This window comes from Otolemur garnettii, unplaced genomic scaffold (genome assembly GCF_000181295.1).
Source record: "Otolemur garnettii isolate 467f Iridium unplaced genomic scaffold, OtoGar3 scaffold00005, whole genome shotgun sequence".
In the NCBI taxonomy this organism is placed as follows: Eukaryota; Metazoa; Chordata; class Mammalia; order Primates; family Galagidae; genus Otolemur; species Otolemur garnettii.
In genome coordinates this window covers 32,649,018-32,663,586 of record NW_003852400.1, presented here as the reverse complement: position 1 = coordinate 32,663,586, position 14,569 = coordinate 32,649,018, and the positions used below count along the sequence as shown (strand labels likewise).

The 14,569-nt window shown below is 35.5% G+C and overlaps 1 protein-coding gene and 1 non-coding gene across 2 annotated transcripts in view; one reads left to right on the top strand and one right to left on the bottom strand.

Annotated features, from left to right (window-relative positions):
• Positions 1-14,569, top strand: part of AGMO (alkylglycerol monooxygenase) — a 315,086-nt gene that overhangs the window by 279,408 nt on the left and 21,109 nt on the right. The gene's annotated exons all lie outside the window — the stretch shown is intronic.
• Positions 2,418-2,524, bottom strand: LOC111722098. Its single transcript, XR_002771041.1, has one exon. It is a non-coding gene; the product is annotated as a U6 spliceosomal RNA (small nuclear RNA).

The following is a 14,569-nucleotide window of genomic DNA, read 5'->3' as shown; positions in this document are numbered from 1 at the left end:
TGGTCCACTGTCATGCAGCCTTTGAAAGAGCAACTCACTCAATGTGTCCATCATTGAACCAGGCACCAGGAATACTTGGACATACCAAGTGGGGTTAAACAGTGTCTTAAGAGGAATGATAATCTGTGATGTGTGACATATAAAATAATATAAAATTCAAAATTCAATGGATATAAATTTGTATTGAAATATAGCCACTCCCACTTATTCACATTGTCTATGGTTAAATTTGAACTATGATGGCAGAATTGAGTAGTTGTAGCAGAGACCCTATGGCTTGCAAAGACGATGATATTTACGGTGTGTTTTTCCCTAGAAAAGTGTTGCTGACCCCTACTATAGACATATACATAGTCGCCTATGATTAACATCCGATTTGAAGACAATATATGATTCTGTGACCAAAACTTACTCACTAGTGGATAGATGAGGAAACCTTACAGTTCAGTGCTTATGGTAGTTACTTCTTGATAAATCAAAGAGTTGAGTCCCATTTTAGAAATAGAATAGAGTGTTAATTCACTCAATTCCTTCACTGGACAAATATTTATTAGGCATTTGCCAATCTCCAGAAATTTTACAAAATTCTGGGGATGAAAACATGACTAAATCAAGGTCTTTGTTTCATAAAGCAAAGGATCAACAGGAAAGACAAACACAGGTACATAAATTTTTAATACAGGGAGAGTCGTGGTTAGATATACACATTTATTATAGGTCAAGAGAGTTTATAAGAGAACTGTTGGATAAAATAGCTCAAAAGGCCTAAGTGAAAGTCTCAGAGTGGGTGATCTTTGAGCAGGGATTTGCAGAATCCATAGAAAGAAGTAGAGTCATTCAAGACAGAGGAAGTTTGAAGCTAATGGTATGATATGCTCAGAGAACTGTCCAAACATAATTAACCCATCAGCGTGGCATGAAGGGTGAAAGACAAATCTGAAAAAGCAGGCGTGGGCCAGATCTTAGAAAGCTTATGTTGTAAATCAGGAGTCTGAAGCAAGGCTTTTGTTTTTGTACTGCCTACAAACTAAGCATGGTTTTTACATGTTTAAATAGTAGAATAAAAGTCAAAAGAGGAATAATGTCTTGTGACATGTGATACATGACATAATATAAAATTCAAACTTATATGTAGATAAATTTGTACTGAAATATGGCCACTCCCATTTGTTTACATTGTCTTTGGCTATCTTTGCACTATGATGCCAGAATCGAAGTAGTTGCGGCAAAGCCCATATGCCTACAAAGGCTACAACATTGACTCCAGAATATTTACTTACTTTTTATTTTCAGAAAAGCATTGCCAACCCCTGTTATAGAGCAAAGACTTTAAGAGTTCATGCTGTAAAAGAGAAAAGAGTTGGATGGGTTTTAAAGTGTTTCATTAAAAGCTGTGTTGTAAAGTTATCTCTTAGATGGAATATTTTGAAACTTGTTGGCATGTAGACTAGACCAGTGTACAGGTGAACTGAACCATCATCAGGTAAACAATCAGGATATTTTGGACTTTTGCCATGTTAGGAAGATGAGGAACATATAAAGAGAAATATGACACTAACCTTGGGAAAAATAGATCTTCACACAGAGTATGCCGCTTAAAGATGGCCAGGATACAACTAAGCCTCTTTTTTTTTTTTTGAGAAAGACAATAATGAACTTCAAATTAGAAGATTTATTTTATAAATATTAATTTGCCAATGGTTAAAAAAAATAATGGCTGGAAGGACTAATTTTAATCCCCTTTCCAAAGACTATAGTGAGTGACCAAGTTTCAGGTGACTATTGTAAACTTACCTTCTCAAATATGTTTAAAAATTTGGTGAAATCCTTATAATAACATTTGATCAGAATCCTTTAAGATGCACCCAAACACACACTGCAGCCGTATATACTATATGGGTATTATTGGCTTTTTTGCATCCAAATCCATTTTCTGACTTTTGCTTCTTTTACTCCATATCTCGGGCTTGAACCCTGCAAATTGCATTGCCTGGCTTCTTTTTTACCCCCTATAATACATACACTTACTTTATGTTGGGGAATACATCTCACATTTTCTTTCTTTTATTTCAGATTAATATGACAGTAAAAAATTTTAGGTTAAATTGTTTTAAATTCTAAGGTAAAGTTCAAGTTGTAGTTGAGCCTTTCACCCAAGGGGTATACTGAGCACCTTCACACTGTGCATATTAGATGAGATCCTGCAAATTGCCCTCTACCCTCCCTCTTACCTCTTCTCCCTTCTCCCTTGCCAGACTATATTTGTGTTTTATCTTTTGTGTAGTTGTTTATATATTGGCTTCATATTAGTATTGAGTACATTGGATATAGTTTTCCATTCTTGAGATACTTTCCTAAGAAGAATGTGTTTAAACTCCATCCAGGTAAACACACAAAATGTAAATGCTCCATCTTTTAAAACTGTGAAACACTTCATGAATTTGCAGGTCATCCTTGCATTGAGGCCCTGCTAATCTTTTCTGTATCACTCCAATTTTAGTATTTATGCTGCTGAAGTGAGCATACTTCTCACATTTCCTATGAAGGAAAAGATTAAAACAATAGTATGGCCTAGTATACTTGGTGCCTGATAATCATTCTAGATGCTCAAGAAGTGAATTGTTCTTTCAAGGATGCATGACAGTAAGCCACATTCCTCCCAATTCCATTTCCAAATTTATACCATTTCTGGTTAGAAAGTTGAGAGGTTAGGGACCCAAAGATGAAAGATTATTCTGAGAAGTGGGACAAAAGGAAAATAGAGTCTCTTCTGTGGTCTTTTGTCCACCTGGGTGCATGTGGGGTGAAATCCTTGAATGGGAAATAATTCCACATGTGGGCTATGACCCATGGGGATGTAAAGGGTCAGGGGGCAGGGACAGGCAGATTCATTATTTCCTGGGTAGGACATGCACTTGATCCTTACCATGTGGGTCAGTTCTACCTTGGCAGGTCAGTACACCCGATTGTATCATCACCGGGCTCCCACCCCCTACTGTCTGTCATCCTCCTTAGTTATCATCTGTGATAGGGCCACTAATTATAATTTTTCATTATCAGTTGTGGGTCAGTAATTCTCTGCCTCATCCTCATCTCCCAATTTATTAACCAGTTGCCCCAAAGCAACCACTCACATCCTCTCCCTGCATGGAGACCCGTCAGTCCAGACAGAAGACGCAAGAATGTTCCTGTAAATGCCACTTCCTCTTCTTCCCTTTTTCCATACATGTAGTCCACTCTGCCTCATCATTCCATAGGAAGCAGCCAAAGAGACACCACTCCTATAACCCTGCCTCTTTGTTATACATTAGAAAGATTGGGATCATAGAATTGGATGTACTGACCTACACAAGTAGAATCAACCCGTTCTGGAAGGATCAGGTGCGTGTCCCACCTAGGAAATAATGAATGTGCCAATTCCTGCCCCCTTAATCATTTAAATCTCCATCTGCCATAACCCATGTGTGGGGTCAGGGATTTCACCCCACCTACACCCAGGTGGAATAAAGACCATATTTCCCACATAGAACCAAGATTCTCTTTTCCTTTTGTCTCACTTCTTGGAATAATTTTTTGTCTTTGGGTCCTTAACCTCTCAAAAGTGGCTTATACCTGGCCCTTCAGCCAGGCAATGGTAGAACACTATAGAAGGACTAGCATGATGGACTGGCTTGCATAATGTAGGATGTCTTAAATCATCATTCACTCAATAATTTGACAATAACATTTTCTTCAAGCAGCCTTCCCTTCTATGCTCATTAAATGATCATAGATGGCATTTATTAAAAACTCATTCCATGTCACTGTCTTCTTAATTCTGTAGGGAGTCAAGCAGTGGGAAGTTGGTGGTTGGGAGGAAGGGAGAAGCCAGAGGATTTTCCATTCTTTTCTTGGGCAGCATCTTCAGTGGTGGTTATATTTCCTTTTCAGCATCTTTGGAAAGCTTCTCCAGTGGTTCCAATCCTCCTAAAATTTTGGCTTCTTAATGCTGTAACCTCATTCTCCTTCCTTTAGGTCTTGCAGCCTAGGTAGCAAAACCTTCATGCTATGGTTAATCTATTGCTGTTATTAACGTCTAATTTAGCACCACCATTTCCTGCTGTACTTAATCCAGGGCCATAACTTTGTTTATTGTATTAGCTCCTTTTTAACTTTTTGACAGGTGCTTGCAGAGATAATTACTTTTTATCTTTAATTGTTGAAAAATATACACAACATGAAGTTTATCAATTTGATTATTTTCACTGTACAATTTACAATTCAGCATACCTTCAATGAACACTTTAAGTGTACAACTCAGCAATGTTGCTGAGTATGTTTGCAAAGCTATATAAACATCACCACTGTCTATTTCAGCACTTTTCTATCACCCAAAACAAAACTCTGCAACCATTGAGCAACAGCTTACCATTCCCCTTCTTCCCAGTCCTTGGTGTTACCAAAATTTCTTCCTGCAGTAGGTCCTTGGTCTTGGAGATTCAAAGAATGAACCTGCTGACCACAGAGATCGGTGATAAGTCAGGATTTATTAGACAGAACAGAATAGAAGGAAGGAAAGGCACCAGAGCCTCTGGCAGAGGGGGGAGACTCAAGTGGGAAATGCCCCCTGTGAATCTTTTCTCTAGGAGCTTTTATATTGTTTTTTTGGGAGTTGCACTTGGCCTTGAGTTGGCAGACTTCCAGTGTTGATTAGTGACTAAATGAGGGTATTTAACATATCAATGCAGTTATTCCTGCTTGGAAAAAAAGCAACAGGAGTTATTCCCAGAGTGAAGTTTCTGGAGAGAAAAAGTCTGTATTCTTAGGCTTAGAAAATGGGAGTTGGTGTCCAGCCCTGAATGGGAGAATGGGACCTCCTATTCTCCACTATGGCCTTTTGGAACTGGTTTTCCATATTCTAATTGCTCTCCCAATCTCCCTAAAGTGATCTGTGTTTTCTTGTCTGGATCTTGTCTGGTATACACCATGATTCCAGGAAGAGAATGTGGTTCATTACACTCTGCCGGGTTAGAGTTTCCTATACCTGGCTGTAGCTGGTAATTTAAACAGATTTATTTTTCTCTATAGATTTTAATATGTTTTTCATAAAACTTCTAATAGCAGTCCAAAACAAAAAAGTAAAATGCTCATGTGTCTATGTTCAAGGCTATTAATGCCCTTTCTCCTTTTCTGAAGTCTTCAATTTTTCTCACAGAATTATTGTCTTGTTTGCAATGGTTGAATCAAAAATAAGTGGCTACTTCTCTACAGCAATAGTCTGAGTTTATGACTGAAAACATGGTATAATATTTTATCTATACCATCATTTGATATTTTGTAATCTCTATTTACTCTGCAAACTGTTTTATTCTTCCATCCTAAATTTCTTTTCTCCTAGTTGTGGATATTAGGACTACCTCCTTACATGATAGATTAAACCAGATGGTTAGTTTAGTGTATGTGGAAGAGTGTGTGTGTATGTGTGTGTGAGTGAGCGTGTGTTTTCATGTTTCAAGTTAAATATTGGTGTAATTTGTATGTTTTTATAGTGTAGTGAAGTGTTGAATTGTAATTGAAGCAATTTTGTCATATAAAACTTCCTTTGATGCAGATTCTACTCATTGGCAGATGTTTTATTCATGGCTGTGTAGCACACATTATTTAAATTTTACCATAGAGATCTCAGATTATGAAGGCAGAACTCTATTCTTTGTACAATATTTTTACATTCATTAACTGATCACTCCTAGCTCTTCCCCAATACTCTTATCCATCAAGCCAGCAATTGTGCAAGACTCATATTTAATGCCTCATGTATTCTGATATGTTGATAAGTGATTAAGGCAGTTTGATTTACTAAAAAAAGAGAATTGGGGTAGGAAAAAAGGGGAGATGGAGAGAAGGAAGAAGGGGAGTGGAAATAGATCTTTCTCTTTGGCAATCTGTGACCTTGTGCAAGTCACCTAGCTTTATAAAATCAATTACCCTAGTGCATGTGAGAATTCTTAAAACACCTCCACTTCCTGAGGAGCAGACTGGCATTGGCAGCCAGGTTCTTGGGCCACTGCTGGACAGAGTCAGCAGAAGGGTAATGAAAAAAGGAGGGAAAAATGTTTTGCATTAAAAGGATTAGTACGATAGTTGAAGAAAATATTTAGTAAGTGGTAGCATGAGAAATAAAAAAATCAATTTGGAAAACTTTTAAGAGAATTTCAAAGCAAATACAATTATATGACAAATATGAATTTCAGGAGAAAGCTGGAAAAATAACATTTTATAGAATGTCTATAGAAACATATATAGACATATATATATATATAACATATATAGACATAAATATGTTCTATAAATATAGAACATATTTATAGAATGTCTATAAAAACATTTTATAGAATGTTTTAGGTACATTTTTATTTTCTGTATAGAAATTCCTTTTGGCATTTTTCTAAGTGTCTGTAATAAATATAAAACTTACTGTTACATTATTTTTGATTATCATATTGGTGCTACTTTGGCCAAAATACTACATTATACTTGAGACACAAAGCTTTTTACCAGTTACATATGAAAAGGAGTGCAAAGGAGGCTCAGCGCCCGTAGCTCAGTGAGTAGGGCACTGGCCACATCCACTGAAGCTGGTGGGTTTGAGCCCGGCCTGGGCCTGCTCAACAACAATGACAACTGCAACCAAAAAATAGTTGGGTATTGTGGCAGGCGCCTGTAGTCCCAGTTACTTGGGAGGCTGAGGCAAGAGAATCGTTTAAACCCAAGGGTTGGAGGTTACTGTGAGCTATAATGCTGTGGCACTCTACCAAAAAAAAAAAAAAAAAAAAAGAAGTGCAAAGGAAAGAGAAGTGCTGAAAAATCACTTTATTTCATTTCACTTTCACAGAATCCTACAAGGAAGGTAGCATTATTCTCACAGACTATTTAGTAATGCCTAGAAGATCTGTGATCTGAATCCAGGCCTGAATGGCTCCACTTTGCTTTGCAAAATGAAATGTACAAGTCAGTTGACTAGGTTCATTCATTACACTATGGGGTTGAATAAATGCTGACATACACCTTATAAATTTGAGTGATGTTTAACACCTCATTTTTATGAGAAACAAACTGACACTATAAAATATAATGTGAAATTTGCATTAAGTCACATACAAAAGGGGACTTCAAAGAAAATGCATGATATGAGAGATGCCAATTCGATCAGTGCCTTCAGAGAGGTGGATAATACTGAGAACCGAGAAAGTGTACGTCGGCTTACTACATTACCGGCATGGTGAGAGATAACAGTAGAAGCAGAGTTCATCAAACTATCCTATTTTTAGAATTTGATTGTAAAACCAAATGGACAAAAAGTTAGAAGTTCAACAAGCTTCCCAGTGCAAGAGGAGGTATCAGGATCATGTTCCTGTTCTGCTGCTGTTTGCCCAGCTATAATCATCAAACTGATATAGTCAGGAATTAATGATAAGCTAATAAGACCACTCTATTTTTTGTGATGCTCTGAGTAATATGGCTCATTATTATGATCCAGGATTCAGCTAAACTGGGAGAGAGAGCTGAGCAGCACTGTATTGGAATACCTGATTAAAACTTCGAGCCAAAGTGATAGAGTTAAGCTTTTCATGGTGTGGTGGTGTAAACAAGAGTCTAACGTGGGAAAAAGGGATTCCGTTTTCCCCCATAGAATGACATGCAGGTTGAAAGTCACAGGGATGAGCACAGATGTAGGGGTTTGTCATTGTTGTGGATGTCCTGATGAAAAGACTTTGGGTGGGGAAGGTGGGAGAGAGCAAAGGAGAGAGGCCAGGATGAGAAGTACCATGTCAGAATGGGAAAAAATATTTTCAAGGTTTTCGTCTCTTCTCCCCACCCTCATAGGAGGTTTCTGCACAGATACCTGAAAAGACCTCTGATACCTAAAGCTCAAAGCTTCAGATAAAGAGACCCAGGAATGAAGTTGTCAGGATTAGAAATGTTAATATGTCAGAGAACATGACCCTCCAGGGGAGCCTGAGTCTTTGGCTGGAACTCCCTTCAGAAAGTGCAGTGCCCTGGCTGTGCATGTCTGGGGTGAAGAGGGCACCTCCTCCTGGCTCCCCCTGCCAGGCCAAGTTTGAAAAGTTGCATAAAGCTTTTTAGCCAGAAGGTGAACTCCTCCATTGTCTTTATGGACAAATTTTTGACCTTGAATTTTTCAGAGTAACAATAATCTTATAACTGTAACAGAGAAAACCTAAGTGCCTTTCTACTCTTTGTAGAAATGGACAACTTTTGTCTTTTTTTCCTCCTTTTGCTGCTGCTGTTTCTATTGCTGCTTCTCCTCATCATCCTCCTTTTCTGTTTTTCAGTCATTGTAGTTTTTTTAATGGGGATAAAACAGTATGTGCCTATGGGTAGGTACTGTTTTAAAGTGAGGAATTAAAGTAAATTGTGAAAGTTACTGATTTAGGTTTAATGAATTAAAAATGATAAGTAAGATTTAGATTTGACTATTGTTGGGAGTTACAAATTAACAATCGGAGGCACAATTTCAAAGTACCATGTATCAAGAGACTTTTTCTTTATTCCCTGTAGGGTATGGTATCTAATATATCTTGAATTCTGCAGTAGCAAATACCTTATTAGAAGAGGTGAACTTCTAGTTCACCTAGAGAGAAGTTTCTAGTATAAAATGGTGACAGAGCAGCAAGAAAAAAACTCCACCCTGCTAGGCATAGCCTTGTTTGCCTTTTTTGTTTTTAATATTCCAACCATTAAAATTCACTTTTCATCTTAAATATATTCTCTATATTCATATGAACACTGCATAAAGGAATTTTGTGGATTGAATATGTGCCATGTTTGCATATAGTATCTCCGGCTGTAAACATGATAAAATTATCAATGAAACTCCCTAATTTGATCCTGAAGTGAAGGGATATTGTCCAATGAATAATTTGTGTTTGTAGGAGGCAACATCGTAACTAATAGAACAGGAATGGGACCCAGATGTTTTCTGAAAAGTTGGTTGCACTGGAGGCAGGGAGCATTACCTAAAGTGTAGGCAGCCATATGGAAGTGAAGGTTGGAAACATCCCATTACAAGTCATATATCACTGAGCTGACAGCAAGAGTTTCAGCTTGTTTTTATTTAAATCATGAAAGCAGCTGCTCAGCTGTCTAGCTGTATTAAATTTAACCCCTTTTCCTGGCAATTGCATTCAGTAATTTATGCAATTTTGATTGGATCACTGCATAAATATCATTAGGAGAGCTTTATACCTATTCTTGTCCCTTAAATTCACATCCAGATCCATGATTGGCTAATTTTTCTTCTGAATGAGAATGCTTACAGATAATGCACCTGGCCGACTCTATTAAAGGAAATCACAGTGGAATACTGCAATTTCAGCTTGGCAGATAATTACTATGGCAAAAGATGAATAAATGCCAGATAGTTTTTCAAGTGATCATTTATCTCTCTTGGTATCCTTTTTTGAAATTTTCCTTTAGTTGTTTTATTTTCTTCCTCCTTTTCTCTTAGTGACTTTCTCTTTCCCTTTTATGTGCCATGTGCATTTCCAATATGTGATTCTGCCTAACTCTTACTATTTTATTTTATTCTGTTATTTTAGTTGACTCCTTCACAATTATTCCTCCAATCTGTTTTATTCAATCTTTCATTACTTCTCTTTCCATGTATCTCTTTCCTCATATTCCTCCTTCCTTTAAGCTCCTTTCCAGCTCTAGAACTTGTAAGGCTATTTATAATCACCTTTCCTTGAGATCTATTTATATTTTTAAATATTCTATGCCCTCTTTGAAGTATTTTTTATCAACATTTTAAAAGCTTTTACCTCATGTTTTGGCTACAAGGGCCTCAAGATATCTGTTAATTTAAGATACATTTTATCACTTACCCACCAAGGGAGAGACTTGTACTGTTACCTCTTAGAAAAGTGTAGACTTGAATTTCCTGTGAAAAGAAGTACTGAAAAATGAAACAGCTAGTTTTATCCCAAACAATAGGAGTGCTAAAAGAAAAACATTAGACAAATTAAAATTAAAATTAACATATTTTACTAAAGCAAAGAAGAATTCATGAATCAGACAGCACCCTGCACCAATAGAGGTTCAGAGAGCTCTAGCTAGTAATATGGGTAGACAGTATTTATTGATAGAAAAAGGAAATTACTACAGAAACAGCTTGATTGGTTACAGCTTGGAATTTGCCTCTAGTAAACATGAATGATGAATTGGTACCCAATGACAGGCTGAAACTTGGCAGCAGTGATTGATTGAAACTCAGCTACTTGTTATAAGAATATACTCTTTGTAAGATTTGTGATTGTTTGCACGCTAAGTTGCAGTTTGCTAAGTGGGAACTCAAAATACAGAAGGAGCAATGTTATGCCAAATTTAAGTTAATAGAAATAACTAATAAAATACTGGTAAACTGGTTTTAGAAAAAAAAGATGAAGTTAAGGAAGAGATTTCACATTTGTTGGGATTTTTCAGGCAATGACTCAGGTAATAACATTCTTCTCTATTATAATTAAGAGTGCTTTCCTTTTCTCTGTGGGATGATGTTTAGTTGGAGATATTTAGTCTGAATTATGTGTTTCTTTTTTTAAAAAATGGATTTTATAATGATGTTTTCTGTTAGTTTATTTTTCATGGTTGTGAAACTGTTTACAAAGTGACTTTTATAGTGAGTTATATCTGTAATGATCAGATCCACTCTTGTTCCCCTACAAATAATTGGACATTAGGTTTGAGAGTAATTGAAAGTGCCATTATGTACCCAAGCAATTTACTGTGGGTCAATGAGCATGCTGACATTCATAAGGACTGTTCCCCCGCCCCCCCCACCAGAGCTAATGATAAAGTACAGGCTCTATGGAGAGAATATTTTTTTCTCAAATGCCATATCTTCCTGAACAGAAATTCTGTCCCCATATTTCCATTCTGTAAAAACACAACATAGCTCCATAAGCTAAGTCATACATTGAAATGTCAAGGATTATTTGTCAATGTGACACTTGTAGAAAATATGCAGCAATTAATTTTATGTATACATCTACTATTTTCTCACTCAAAATTAACACAGAAAGTCCTTCTCATCATTGAGGACAGAAGGAAATTGCCATCACATAGTTTAACTGACTGCTAAATTCACATCTGATGTGGCCAAGCTACATAGAGTATCTGTAATTCAGAAGCAAACTAGCTTGTTACTGAAATTCATCTCCTTGGTGCATCAGTTGGATTTTAGGGATCTAGTTCACTGATGCTAAAAAGAGTATGATATCAGATGCAATGAAGAGATGATACAAAGCTCAAAGTTCTGGTGTTCGGATATCCCACAGACCCAGGATTGATAAGATTTTAACCAATAAAATTTGATGTGAGAAAAGCTGGATTTTATTAGGACAGAGGATAAACAGAACTGAAGCAAATAAAGCAAGGATAAACTTTGGCCACATTTACACACATGAACTAAGCAATGAGAAACCACATATCATAATAGAAGCTGACTTGTCTCTTTCATCCATTCCAGAAATATTTATTTTAAAATGGACTATTAGTCAAATGGTAGACTAGGTACCTAGATGCACAGATAAGTAGATTAAGGAAAAAAAACAAATACTGGGGGAAAAATTGAAGTTTCAGAGAATGAATAAGAGAATTTGGATCAGTTTTAACTTTTTCAAAATAACTAAGAAAACACATTAAAATAATTATTATGTCTGTGCTTTGCCTTTCCTGAATATTTTATAAGCCAAGATATGTTCATTTAATCATGTGTCCAAAATCAGTAAGTCTTTATTTGAAAAAGTAAGATAATTATGTATGTAATTAAAATAATTACGTATGTTGTCTATATATTTTGTTTGGGGGCTTTGACCCAATTTAAAAGTGAAGAAATATTTGAGAGTATGAGTAAAAATCATAAAAGCAGCTGGATAATTTTAGCAGTTATCCTGAAAAAGACTCAATTAAGAACATTAGGTAGCCTTTTCAGCTCTCATATTAGCGTACTTTTAAAAATGGATAATTCCAAGATTCAGGGGAGGGTAATGAGATAGGTATATTTTTATGCTTCTGGGAGGATTTTAAGCTTTTACACAATTTTATAAAGGGTTTTTGAGAATACATATTGAGAAACTTAAATCGTTTTTAATCTTTGCCATTGTATTTCTAACAACTAAATCCTATCATATTTGTATAAGTAAATATTTTTAGCACATTTCCCAGTGAAGCTGCTGGTAACTCTATTTTAGATATTTGAATATTTATAATTAATAAACTCTTGTTAAGGAATCGTTCGATTAGACAAGTACATCATAATAATTCAAATGACATATCAGTGCTATTCCTCTAATTGGTAATGTAGTCATAATTGTAATAATTTTACATTGTGGGACAGGTATTAATAAAGATACAGTAAAAAGTATGTGCGTCAAGGAAAAATTATGCATTGTCTAGACTCTAGAGAAAAAATCTTCAGGGTTCAGACTCTTATTTATGGAAGTTATTTTACAACCTTATATATTATGGATAACGGATAGCAAGGTAAAATACTTCTTATATGTAGACACGTAAAATCTGTCCTGTCCAGGCTTATCCCTCCCAGGAAAAAAATTGCTTCTCAATGTACATTTATTTTAATATTCTATTAATATGTCTGTTCTTCATATTCTCTTTTGAACAAGTAATGACATCTACCTGCTTTCCTCATTGAATGTAATTTTTAACAAATGTTCATTCTTGTATCTATACGAGAATCACTTTTTTCCTGAAAATTTTAGGATAAAATAGTGGTTTAATAAAATGTAATGATATCGCTGACACTTCAATTTACAAAAATTGTATCTGCTAATTGTCTCTTGGATATTCATAATGATGACATTACTAGTTTCTCTGTAACTCTTGGTGTGAATACTAAATTAAACAACAATAATTATCAAATCAGAAAGAACAGTTACTATAGCACTTGGATTTTCTTCACATCTTCTAGGTCTCAGAAGAAAGCAAACTTCAGTATTTTCTGTAAATCACCTTTTGGTCACTCATGTAAAATTTGTGAAGTCATTGAACTCTAATTATTATGATTTATCTTCACTCATGGTATCTTAAAGTTGTGTTTGAATAAAATTTAATCAAATGCAATGCTTCCTTCTTGAAGAAGTCCAGGTTATACATACACACATGTGCGCATGCACACGTGTACACACACTCAGACATCCGTATGCACAACTATGTAAGGCATATTTTTTGAGATACTTTTGAGAAAAAGTTATATAAGAACTGTATATTAGATAATTGCCACATTGATATTAATCCCTTGTATGTAATAGTAGTTTTATAGATATGTAAGGAAAGGCCTTGCTCTTAGGAAATGCACACTGAAGTATATAGGTGGCTATTTGCAACTTCAAATGTTGAGAAATATTTGAGAGAAACACAGGGAGAGACAGGTAGAGAAAGAGAGACAGATGGACAGAAGGGAAAGTGTACATACTACATATGGCAAATTATAAGTACATATGAAATATACAAAGAGAAAGAAGTGTTTGTAGTACTAGTCTTTCCATTTTACTGTAAATTTGAAAATATTAATTATAAAGACTGGAAAAATTAGAGATTTATGTAACAGATAGAGAGGATAGGCTGATAGACATAATTATTCCCTTTATAAAGAAGTATAGAGGTGTGATTGCTAATAACTACCGAGCACTAGCCAAAAGACAAGTGGCAAAAGAGATGTGAAAAACCTCAGGTTTGCTTTAAGGGAAAACGCAGATTTGAAACACAGGTTTGCTTTAAGGGACTTTTTGGTTGGATGTTAAAGATCACCAAATCAGTCTCCCCAAAGGAATTGTCTTTCTTTTTTTTTTCTGTTTTATTTTCAAAATATTCTAAGCCTCTTGTTTAGGTTCGCTGTTAATCGAGCTGTGTCTGAGTTTATCTGATTTCCAGAATCAGAACTTGAAGCTATGTTTTAGATATCTGTAAAATAATTATTAAACTGATGATCAATCTCACAATTCTATTTACCTAGACAAAAAAAAAAACAACTCTATCAGTTTCCAGAACAAATTTGGTTCATAAATATTAATATTCTTCTTCCCAAAATGTTTTAACAGAGTGATTAAAAAGTAGCAAAGAGGACCAATTTGGAGCTTACATCTTGACTTCTTCAATGATAATATTTCAGACCCAATGTCTTAGAGGAAAACTGCAAGATTAGAGATTTTCTTGCTAAACTGAGTAACTAATTAAAAGATAGTTAAGTATATTGTCTACATGTTTTTCTTTGGGGGGGATGGCATTTGACCTAATTTAAAAGTGAAGAAAACAATGCTATGTAAATATTCAGAATCTTTATCTTTTACAAAACGATTGTTATGAAATTGGCAAAACTGCGTAACATATATCTAACAGTGACCCCTAGTTCGAGGAGGAAAATTTGTATCTTTTGTTGAGTTTCCTAGGAGGAGGCCAAGTGATTATTCCTCCAAGGAAGCAGATGCACAAATTGAATTTTATGGTGGGGTTGCTCGCCCTTCAACTGAACACCAGTTTTATGAAAAAGAGTTTC